Consider the following 10,694-nt stretch of genomic DNA (forward strand, 5'->3'; position numbering starts at 1 on the left):
GGCGACGGGGTCGGGGCCGGCAGGGGCGGCGGGCGCGGCGACGGTGTCGGGGCAGTGGCTCGGCGGCGGCGACGGCGAGGTCGACCAACCAGGACTGCTAAGTGTTGTATATATACGAAAGGCATTGGTCCCGGTTCGTGACTCCAACCAGGACTAATGCCCCCCTTTAGTCCCAGTTGGTGCCACCAACTGGGACCAAAGGCCTCTTTTTCGGCAGCCCAAAGGGCGGGAACCGGCGGCCTTTGGTCCCGGTTGGTGGCACCAACGGGGACTAATGCCCCCCCTTTAGTCCCGGTTGGTGCTACCAACCGGGACCAAAGGCCTTTGTGCTGCCCGCCTCGGGGCCAAAGTTTAGTCCCACCTCGCTAGTCGAGAGGGGCGCGCAGTGGTTTATAAGCCCCACTTCAGCACCCCTCTCGAGCTCCTCTCCACCGCTGGCTTTCGGGCCTACTTGCTATTGCTTTGCCTGATGGGCCTTCTGGGCCTACTACGGGCCCGAATCCTGGCCCATAGTAGGGTTTCTAGTCGTATGCAGGCCGTGGGGGCCCAGTAGGAGGCATTTTTTTGTTTTTTTGTTTTCTTTACTTATTGTTGCTATATTTATTTATTTTATCAAGTTTTTTTCTTTTGTTTTCTGCATTATTTATTTTCTTTTGTTTTTTGCTTTATTTTTTAATTGCTTTTGCATTTTAGGAAAATTATAAACTTTCTGTTAGTGCCATTAGTTTTCAAATTTGAAAACACTTTTTTTGTTTTTTTGTTTTCTTTCTTGCTTTATTTATTTTATTTTGTTTCTACTTACAACAAAATACTTATTGTTGTTTTTTTCTTTTGTTTTCTGCATTATTTATTTTCTTTTGTTTTTTGCTTTATTTTTTAATTGTTTTTGCTTTCAGTTTTAGGAAAATTATAAACTTTCTGTTAGTGCCATTAGTTTTCAAATTTGAAAACACTTTTTTTGTTTTTTTGTTTTATTTCTTGCTTTAGTTATTTTATTTTGTTTCTACTTACAACCAAATACTTATTGTTGGTATTTGTAATTATTACGAGGGCCGAACCATAAGACATTAAAGCATTTCAAATGAACTCTAAAAAATTTGAAAGTTGGCATGGTATCATAAATTGACCCACATAGCATGTGCATGTACAAAAAGGACAATGGTATCATACTTGTCAGTTACAAAGTTGGCATGGTATCATCATAATAGTTGCGGGAGAAAGTCTTCACTTTTTCTTCGCTTGTGTCATTTGCTTATTGCGCCGTAACCATGGATAATCTTCATCGTTTATCAGGATGCTGGGGTCAGCCTTGACTTTGAAGGGAGGAATTTCATGAAACTTTTCATAATCTTCAGACATGTCTGTCTTGTCCTCCACTCCCACGATGTCCCTTTTTCCTGAAAGAACTATGTGGCGCTTTGGCTCATCGTATGATGTATTCGCTTCCTTATCTTTTCTCTTTCTCGGTCTGGTAGACATGTCCTTCACATAGATAACATGTGCCACATCATTGGCTAGGACGAATAGTTCGTCAGTGTACCCAAGATTTTTCAGAACCACTGTTGTCATTCCGTACTGTGGTCTACCTGTACCCCGCCTCCTGACAGATTGACCCATTTGCACTTAAACAAAGGGACCTTAAAATCTACTCCGTAGTCAAGTTCCCATATGTCCACTATGTAACCATAATATGTGTCCTTTCCCCTCTCGGTTGTTGCATCAAAGCGGACACCGCTATTTTGGTTCGTGCTCTTTTGATCTTGGTCAATCGTGTAAAATGTATTCCCATTTATCTCGTATCCTTTCCAAATCAATACAGTCAAAGATGGTCCCCTGGACAACAAGTACAGCTCATCACAAACAGTGTTGTCACCTCTGATACGTGCTTCCAACCAACTGCTAAAAGTCCTGATGTGTTCACATGTAATCCAGTCGTCGCACTGCTCCGGGTGTTTGGAGCGCAGACTGTTCTTGTGTTCATCGACATACGGGGTCACCAAGGTAGAGTTCTGTAGAACTGTGTAGTGTGCTTCAGACCAAGAATATCCGTCCCTGCATATTATTGAGTCCCTTCCAAGCGTGCCTTTTCCAGTCAGTCTCCCCTCATACCGCGATTTAGGGAGACCTATCTTCTTAATGCCAGGAATGAAGTCGACACAAAACGCGATGACATCCTCTGTTTGATGGCCCATGGAGATGCTTCCTTCTGGCCTAGCGCGGTTACGGACATATTTCTTTAGGACTCCCATGAACCTCTCAAAGAGGTACATATTGTGTAGAAATACGGGCCCCAGAATGACAATCTCGTCAACTAGATGAACTAGGACGTGCGTCATGATATTGAAGAAGGATGGTGGGAACACCAGCTCGAAACTGACAAGACATTGCACCACATCACTCCTTAGCCTTGGTATGATTTCTGGATCGATCACCTTCTGAGAGATTGCATTGAGGAATGCACATAGCTTCACAATGGCTAATCGGACGTTTTCCGGTAGGAGCCCCCTCAATTGAACCGGAAGCAGTTGCGTCATAATCACGTGGCAGTCATGAGACTTTAGGTTCTGAATCTTTTTCTCTGCCATATTTATTATTCCTTTTATATTAGACGAGAAGCCAGTCGGGACCTTCATACTAAGCAGGCATTCAAAGAAGATTTCCTTCTCTTCTTTGGTAAGAGCATAGCTGGCAAGACCTTCATACTGCTTTGGAGGCATGCCGTCTTTTTCGTGCAAACGTTGTAGGTCCTCCCGTGCCTCAGCTGTATCTTTTGTCTTCCCATACACGCCCAGGAAGCCTAGCAGATTCACGCAAAGGTTCTTCGTCACATGCATCACGTCGATCGAAGAGCGGACCTCTAGGTCTTTCCAGTAGGGTAGGTCCCAAAATATAGATTTCTTCTTCCACATGGGTGCGTGTCCCCCAGCGTCACTCAGAACAGCTAGTGCCCCGGGACCCTTTCCAAAGATTACGTGTAAATCATTGAGCATAGCAAGTATGTGATCACCGGTACGCATGGCGGGCTTCTTCCGGTGATCTGCCTCGCCTTTGAAATGCTTGCCTTTCTTTCGACATTGATGGTTGGTCGGAAGAAATCAACGATGGCCCAGGTACACATTCTTCCTGCAGCTTGCCAGGTATATACTATCGTTGTCAAGTAAACAGTGCGTGCATGCGTGGTATCCCTTGTTTGTCTATCCTGAAAGGTTACTAAGAGCAGGCCAATCGTTGATGGTCGCTAACAGCAACACCTTTAGGTTAAATTCCTCCTGTTTGTGCTCATCCCACGTACGTACACTGTTTCCATTCCACAGCTGTAAAAGTTCTTCAACTAATGGCCTTAAGTACACATCAATGTCGTTGCCGGGTTGCTTAGGGCATTGGATGACAACTGGCATCATAATGAATTTCCGCTTCATGCACATCCAAGGAGGAAGGTTATACATACATAGATTCACGGGCCAGGTGTTGTGATTGTTGCTCTGCTCCCAGAAAGGATTAATGCCATCCGCGCTTAAAGCAAACCATACGTTCCTTGGCTCACTAGCAAACTCAGTCCAAAACTTTCTCTCGATTTTTCTCCACTGCGACCCGTCAGCGGGTGCTCTCAACTTCCCGTCTTTCTTACGGTCCTCATTGTGCCATCGCATCAACGTGGCATGCTCTCCATTTCTGAACAGACGTTTCAACCGTGGTATTATAGGAGCATACCACATCACCTTCGCAGGAACCCTGTTCCTGGGGGGCTCGCCGTCAACATCACCAGGGACATCTCGTAGGATCTTATACCGTAATGCACCGCATATCGGGCATGCGTTCAGATCCTTGTACGCACCGCGGAAGAGGATGCAGTCATTAGGGCATGCATGTATCTTTTGCACCTCCAATCCTAGAGGGCATACGACCTTCTTTGTTGCGTATGTACTGTCGGGCAATTCGTTATCCTTTGGAAGCTTCTTGTTCAATATTTTCAGTAGCTTCTCAAATCCTTTGTCAGGCACAGCATTCTCTGCCTTCCACTGCAGCAATTCCAGTACGGTATCGAGTTTTGTGTTGCCATCTTCGCAATTGGGGTACAACCCTTTTTTGTGGTCCTCTAACATGCGATCAAACTTCAGCTTCTCCTTTTGACTTTCGCATTGCGTCCTTGTATCGACAATGACCCGACGGAGATCATCATCATCGGGCACATCGTCTTGTTCCTCTTGATCTTCAGCAGCTTCGCCCGTTGCAATATCATCGTGCACATCGTCTGGTTCCTCTTGATCTTCAGTAGCATCACCGAATTCAGGGGGCACATAGTTGTCATCGTACTCTTCTTCTTCGCCGTCTTCCATCATAACCCCTATTTCTCCATGCCTCGTCCAAACATTATAGCGTGGCATGAAACCCTTGTAAAGCAGGTGGGTGTGGAGGATTTTCCGGTCAGAGTAAGACTTCGTATTCCCACATATAGGGCATGGACAACACATAAAACCATTCTACTTGTTTGCCTCAGCCACTTCGAGAAAATCATGCACGCCCTTAATGTACTAGGAGGTGTGTCTTGAACCGTACATCCATTGCCGGTTCATCTGCGTGCATTATATATAATTAAGTGTGTCAAAAATCATTACAGAACATCATGAATAGATAATTAAGTGACGAAATTAATAGAAGTTCATCATCACATTAAAACCAAAGTACATACATAGTTCTCATCTAACAACATAAAGCTCTGCAGAGCATCTAAATTAATTACACCATACACTGAAACTATGTAAAACATTTCAATGCGAAAACAAATGCGATCATAATCGCAACCAATGTAACAACTGATCCAACGGTATAATGATACCAAGCCTCGGTATGAATGGCATATTTTCTAATCTTTCTAATCTTCAAGCGCATTGCATCCATCTTGATCTTGTGATCATCGACGACATCCGCAACATGCAACTCCAATATCATCTTCTCCTCCACAATTTTTCTAATTTTTTCCTTCAACAAATTGTTTTCAACTAAATTTAACCTCTCGACAATAGGGTCGGTTGGAATTTCCGGTTCAACAACCTCCTAGATAAATAAAATCTATGTCACGTTGGTCGGCATAATTGTCATAAACAATAAATGAACCAATAGTTATGAAAAGATAATATATACCACATCTGAATCATAGACAGGACGAGGGCCGACGGGGGCGGATACCAAAACCATCGCACTATATAAGATGCAATAGTAAAAGTAAGAAAATTATACAAGTATCTATATAAATATACAAGTAAGATTTTTTTTCCTTTCAGAAAGAAGATAAGAACAAGAGGCTCACCACAGTGGTGCGGCGACGAGATCGGCGCAGGTGATCGACGGCGGTGAAGACGGGGATGGGACATGACAGACCGCTAAACCTAGACAAATATTGAGGAAAATGGAGCTTGGAGGTCTTGCTTGGAGAGGAGAAAGCTTAAGTAGTGTGGCTCGGGCATTCCATCGAACACCTCGTGTGCATAAGAGGTGAGCTAGAGCACCACAAAGCTCTCCCCTCGCCGGCCACAAAAAACAGAGCACTGGGAGTGCTCTGCTCGCGGGCGAGGGGTAGATATAGGCAACTAATTGGTCCCGATTCGTGCCACGAACCGGCACTAAAGGGCAGCGTTTGGTCCCGGTTCACTCCAACAACCGGGACCAATGGTTTAGGGACAGGAGCGAGGCGCATTGGTCCTGGTTCGTCCCACCAACCGGAACCAATAGGTCCAGCCGAACCGGGACCAATGCCCACGTGGCCCGGCCGGCCCCCGGGGCTCACGAACCGGGTCCAATGCCCCCATTGGTCCCGGTTCTGGATTGAACCGGGACTAATGGGCTGACCCGGCCTGGACCATTGCCCCCTTTTCTACTAGTGTATAGTAGGGCTTAATTGATCCAAAAGAATAAGAAACCAATCAGCCCCAGTATACTTGAGAGCCTCCTCCGCGGGCAAGATCCAAATATCCCTCATGGCCATGTGCAGCACATATGCCTTAAGGGCACATGACTAACGCATGAAAGGTACTTTCATCTTCCACTCTACAAATAGAATAGGTACAAAGAGTGGTTCGATGGTGGAGTACTCGGTTTACCTGGACAGCTAGACTATTGGTAGTGACACGCCATGCAAAAATACAGATTTTCTGAGGAACATTGGCCTTCCAAATAATATCCCAAAATTTTCTCTCTCCCAACAATGCACCACTATATTGGCCCTCGTTATCTTTAGACTAAGCGCAAGCTTATACACGCTTTTAACCGAGAACAACCCATTCTTCTCATGGTGCCAGGCAACAAAATCACCGTCCCCATGCGACTGAATCTGTAGAATTAGGATCTCCTCTGTATCATGTGGATAAAACAGGTGCCTAATAAAATTGTCATCACATCTCCTTTTTCCACTCATCATTAGATCAGAAATCCATTTGATCATGGTCCTATTCTTCTTTGCGGTAACTTTAAGGCCCGAGGCTCTTGGAAGCCAGTTATCTCTCAAGATATTGATATTAGACCCATCACACACTCTCCCAATAACACCACACTAGTAGAAAAACACCTAATAGTCCCGGTTCATAAGGGCCTTTAGTCCCAGTTCATGAACCGGGACTAATGGGTCGTTACTAATACCTCCACCCATTAGTCCCGGTTCAAACACGAACTGGGACCAATGTGCCTCTACGTGGCCCTGTGCGCCGAGCCCAGTCATGGGGCCTTTGGTCCCGGTTGGTGGTACCAACCGGGACCAAAAGGCAGCCACGCGTCAGCCTTCCAGTGGCTGGGGTTTTTGTGTTTTTTAAAGGAGGGGGGGTTGGGGGTTTTGGGGGGTTAATTTAGGTGTTTCATATATTGTGTTAGCTACCTAATTAATAGAGAGAAGTGTCCTCTCTTATGTCCGTGCTTGGTCGATGCTACGTACTATATATACATAAGTGCTCGAGAGAAGCATTGAGTACATAAGTTCGTCATGCATACCGAGAGAAGTGATCGATCGACCTCTCCTTCTCCGAGAGATTGGTCGAACAACAAGTTTTCTTATATCATGCATCCGACGCTACTGGATACATACATGTACAATATGTATAAGATCTCTTAATTACAATCCCCTAGCAATTGAAATCAATTTCCACATGGTATTCTCCGGCTTTATTGATGACGTGGTCAAGAAATAATCCCGCCAATTCCTCTTGAATTGCTTTCATGCGATCTGGTTCTAGGAGTTCATTCCGCATCTGCCACGTCTAATTTGAAGAAGGGGGTTAATTAATACATATATATGAATGAAACTCAACAGAAATGATGGTGTAATAAAATGAAATTGTGAATATTATTGCTTATGCACTTCATATTGTCTTTGAGAGTAGCCCCGCTTGTTTTTCAAAGTCGCGTTGTGGATGAACTCGCACACGTAGTATCCACAGAAATCAGGCCCTTCTTCCTGCCACAAGCACTTTACGAGAAATAGAGGTCAATCAAACTGATAATGAAGCATTATAAATGGCATTGATGAAAGTATAGCTATAGAATCAATGGGAGATGCACGCAACTAGCTAGCCAGTAGTACTTACTTTCGGATATGTATATCGCAGCTCCTTCGGCAGTCCCGGAGCTTGTGCGGTGAACTGTTTCCAAACCCTGCAAGACAAAGAAAATAATTATTATTACTTGAGATATCAGGAAATGAACAAAAAGTTGCCGATATGGTGCGATAATGATAAATTGAACTTACTTGCTGAGCATTTCAGTCATGTCCGCATAGGTTTTGGGATCTTTCCGTCTCGAGTCTAAGACGGTTACTAGTCCACGCTCAAGCTTAATCTCCAGAAGAATATAGTGGTACCTGCGCACGCATGCATAACTCATCAATTACATTACTATAGCCTGGCTCGAGTAATAAGGGAAACCGAATATGCACACGACAGTAACACTCACTTGCCGTTGTAAGGAAAGAGTATGGTATCTTTGTTTTGATTTTTGATCAACGATTGTAGCACGTTGTCCTCGCCCTCTTTGACGTCCTTTTTAACCAGAAATTCATCTATGATATTTGTGTTAATGAACCCAATATCATAAATTTCTTGTTTTTTGCACTCGACGATCTTCAATCTGCATAATATATTGAGGATAATTAATTATAAATACATGAAATGAAAGAGCCGAGCTATATATAGAGACTTAATGACAGAAATAGTACTTACAGACAGTAGCAAAAGACCATTATTTTATCGAGGGCCTTTTGAATGAAGAACGCGAAGAACTCGTCAAATGGAACAGTCAACAGATCATTTGCAACGAGGTCGTGCTCCTCTTTAATATTCAGATACAAAGCATTCGTACCCCAGACTCTCTGCAGGTTTCCATGTACCAATTATGGAATCTTCGCATCATTGTTGTCAGAGATTTTTCATCTTTGACGAGAGGCTTCCCGTACTCGTATCTGTGTTCGTCCACCTCCAAAAAATCAGGAAGTTGATCGTTAGGCAGGTAATCTGCAAGATTGCCATAACCGGCCACCGTCCCCGGAGCATTGGACACATTGACACTACTAGGGAAAAGGCTAGCAGCGGCGCGGGTTTTATATATGTCAGTAGCGCGGGTACCCGCGCTACTAATAAGGCGCTATAGCTAACTCATAGCAGTAGCGCGTGCGCACCCGCGCTACTGCTACACAAGTGTAGCAGCAGCTCGGTTAGGTGAAGCTCGCTACTGCTAGTAGCGCTAGCGCTCTTTGGCTGGACGCGCTACTGCTACTGTGGCGCTGCTGCTAACTTTTATACACTCGCTACTGCTAATTTAAGTAGTTTTTTGGCATATTTGTTTTGTATTTGAACAGGCTTTGTAGAAGAATCTTTAGCACATAGAAATGTCATCATGATACACATACAAATGCCTGCGAGACCACAAATGTAATCATAGCATGTACATACAAATAGTCTCATCATAATCATCATCCAACACAAAGTGATATCTTGTCATCATCTCGAAAATAGCGATACATGCAAGTCTCGAATACTTGCAACTACAACAACGTCATCCATCTAAACAAAGGTATACGCAAGAAGTGCTGTCACTATGAGTGAGAGCGGAACTATGCAGTACATGAGGTGGCGGTTACGAGTCCTCTCTCGCACTAGCGTGAACCTCAAGTAACTAGCTTCTCCTTCTTGTCTGTTTTTGAAGCCTTTATGGCTGGCGCCCGTGAACCCATTCACTTGCGCCTGACACTCATGCCACTCATTGTACACCCCCGGAACCTTCCCTTTGCACACGGCATAGCATTTCCATCTCGCCATCAAGAAACTAGGTACCTGTTAGAGATGCATGTTCATGAAGAGGATGTACAATCATATATATGCAACAAAATATACTAGAGCAACACCGAAATAGAAAGGGTTAGCAACTAGATGCAACATATACAGTATGCAAATTAATTAACTAGAGGTACGCAGGTCATCGTACGCAAACTAACAAAGTAGTGTTACGCAAGTTCGGCAGGGACCGTGGACGATCACAAAGTTTCATCGCTACAAAAAGTATACAAGTTCAACCGACACATATCATCATCATCGGCATCATAAATCACTAGAAGTTCCATCCTTCTATATCATCGAGGACGAACCCTAGCTTGTTGAACGGCGTGAGGTCTAGACGTTGCATGCCTATGCGAGTTCGGATGTCAGCTCGCGATATAGGGCCGTGGTGGAACATCCACTTCTCATCGACGACTTCTTTCATGATGATCGTCGCAATGTCGCTTTGGATGCGAAAGAAGTCATCTCTAAGTTTATCATTCGCTTCTCCATGAGATTATAGCCACTTGTGGATATGATCATCATTTCTGCTGTTAATGCGAAGCTTTTGGTGATCCGTGTTGAACTGAATCATGAGATGGACGATGTAGAATCCATCCTTCTTGCTTGGTTTTGGGACATGGATGCAGGAGAAGTTAGTTTTATGCGCGAAACCCATCTTCTTGTTCCTTTGTTTCTTGATATGCACGTGGCCACCTCTAAAGCTGAAGCCTTGGAGAGCATCATCTAGAATATTCATTATGTGGGTGTAGTCCTTTTTCTCGTAGTCTTTGGAAGGGCCAAAATATACGGCGTGGGAGACTTGCGGGTAAAGAACGATAAGGACGGCATCTTGGTCAGAATGCCCAGTTTCTTCGTTGTTCGACATGTTTCCTATGATTAAGTGGCCTCATTTATTTCTAAAAGTATGAATAAATGAGAAATGACATAAAAAGAAATCTATGTGCCAGCACTCGATATGCCAACTATGTAGCACAAATCATGCCTTTATTCACGGGAAATTTTGGCATGACCTTTGCTAAAAAATGGACATATCGAGCGCCTGAAATTCACCGGAACGGAAATGAATCAACATTCCGGTGTAACATAGGCCACTCGGATCATTTTCTAAACATGACATGTCCAAAACATGACATATGCACATATCACATGTCCAGTTCAAATTTGCATATAAATTCAGCTAATTTTGAAACCTAGCTAAATTCATAACTAAATAGATAACCTAATTAATTAACATAACCGAAGAGCCCTAGCAGAGAGGGGGGGTTACAAAGAGTGCAGGGGCGAGGAGGCAGGCCCGACGACGGCCGGCAGGGGAGAGGAGGGAGGCGACGGCCGACGGGTCGGGGGCGAGCGCGCCGGGGTCGGGGGCGAGCGCCG

The sequence above is a fragment of the Triticum dicoccoides genome, chromosome 2B, assembly GCF_002162155.2.
Source record: "Triticum dicoccoides isolate Atlit2015 ecotype Zavitan chromosome 2B, WEW_v2.0, whole genome shotgun sequence".
In the NCBI taxonomy this organism is placed as follows: Eukaryota; Viridiplantae; Streptophyta; class Magnoliopsida; order Poales; family Poaceae; genus Triticum; species Triticum dicoccoides.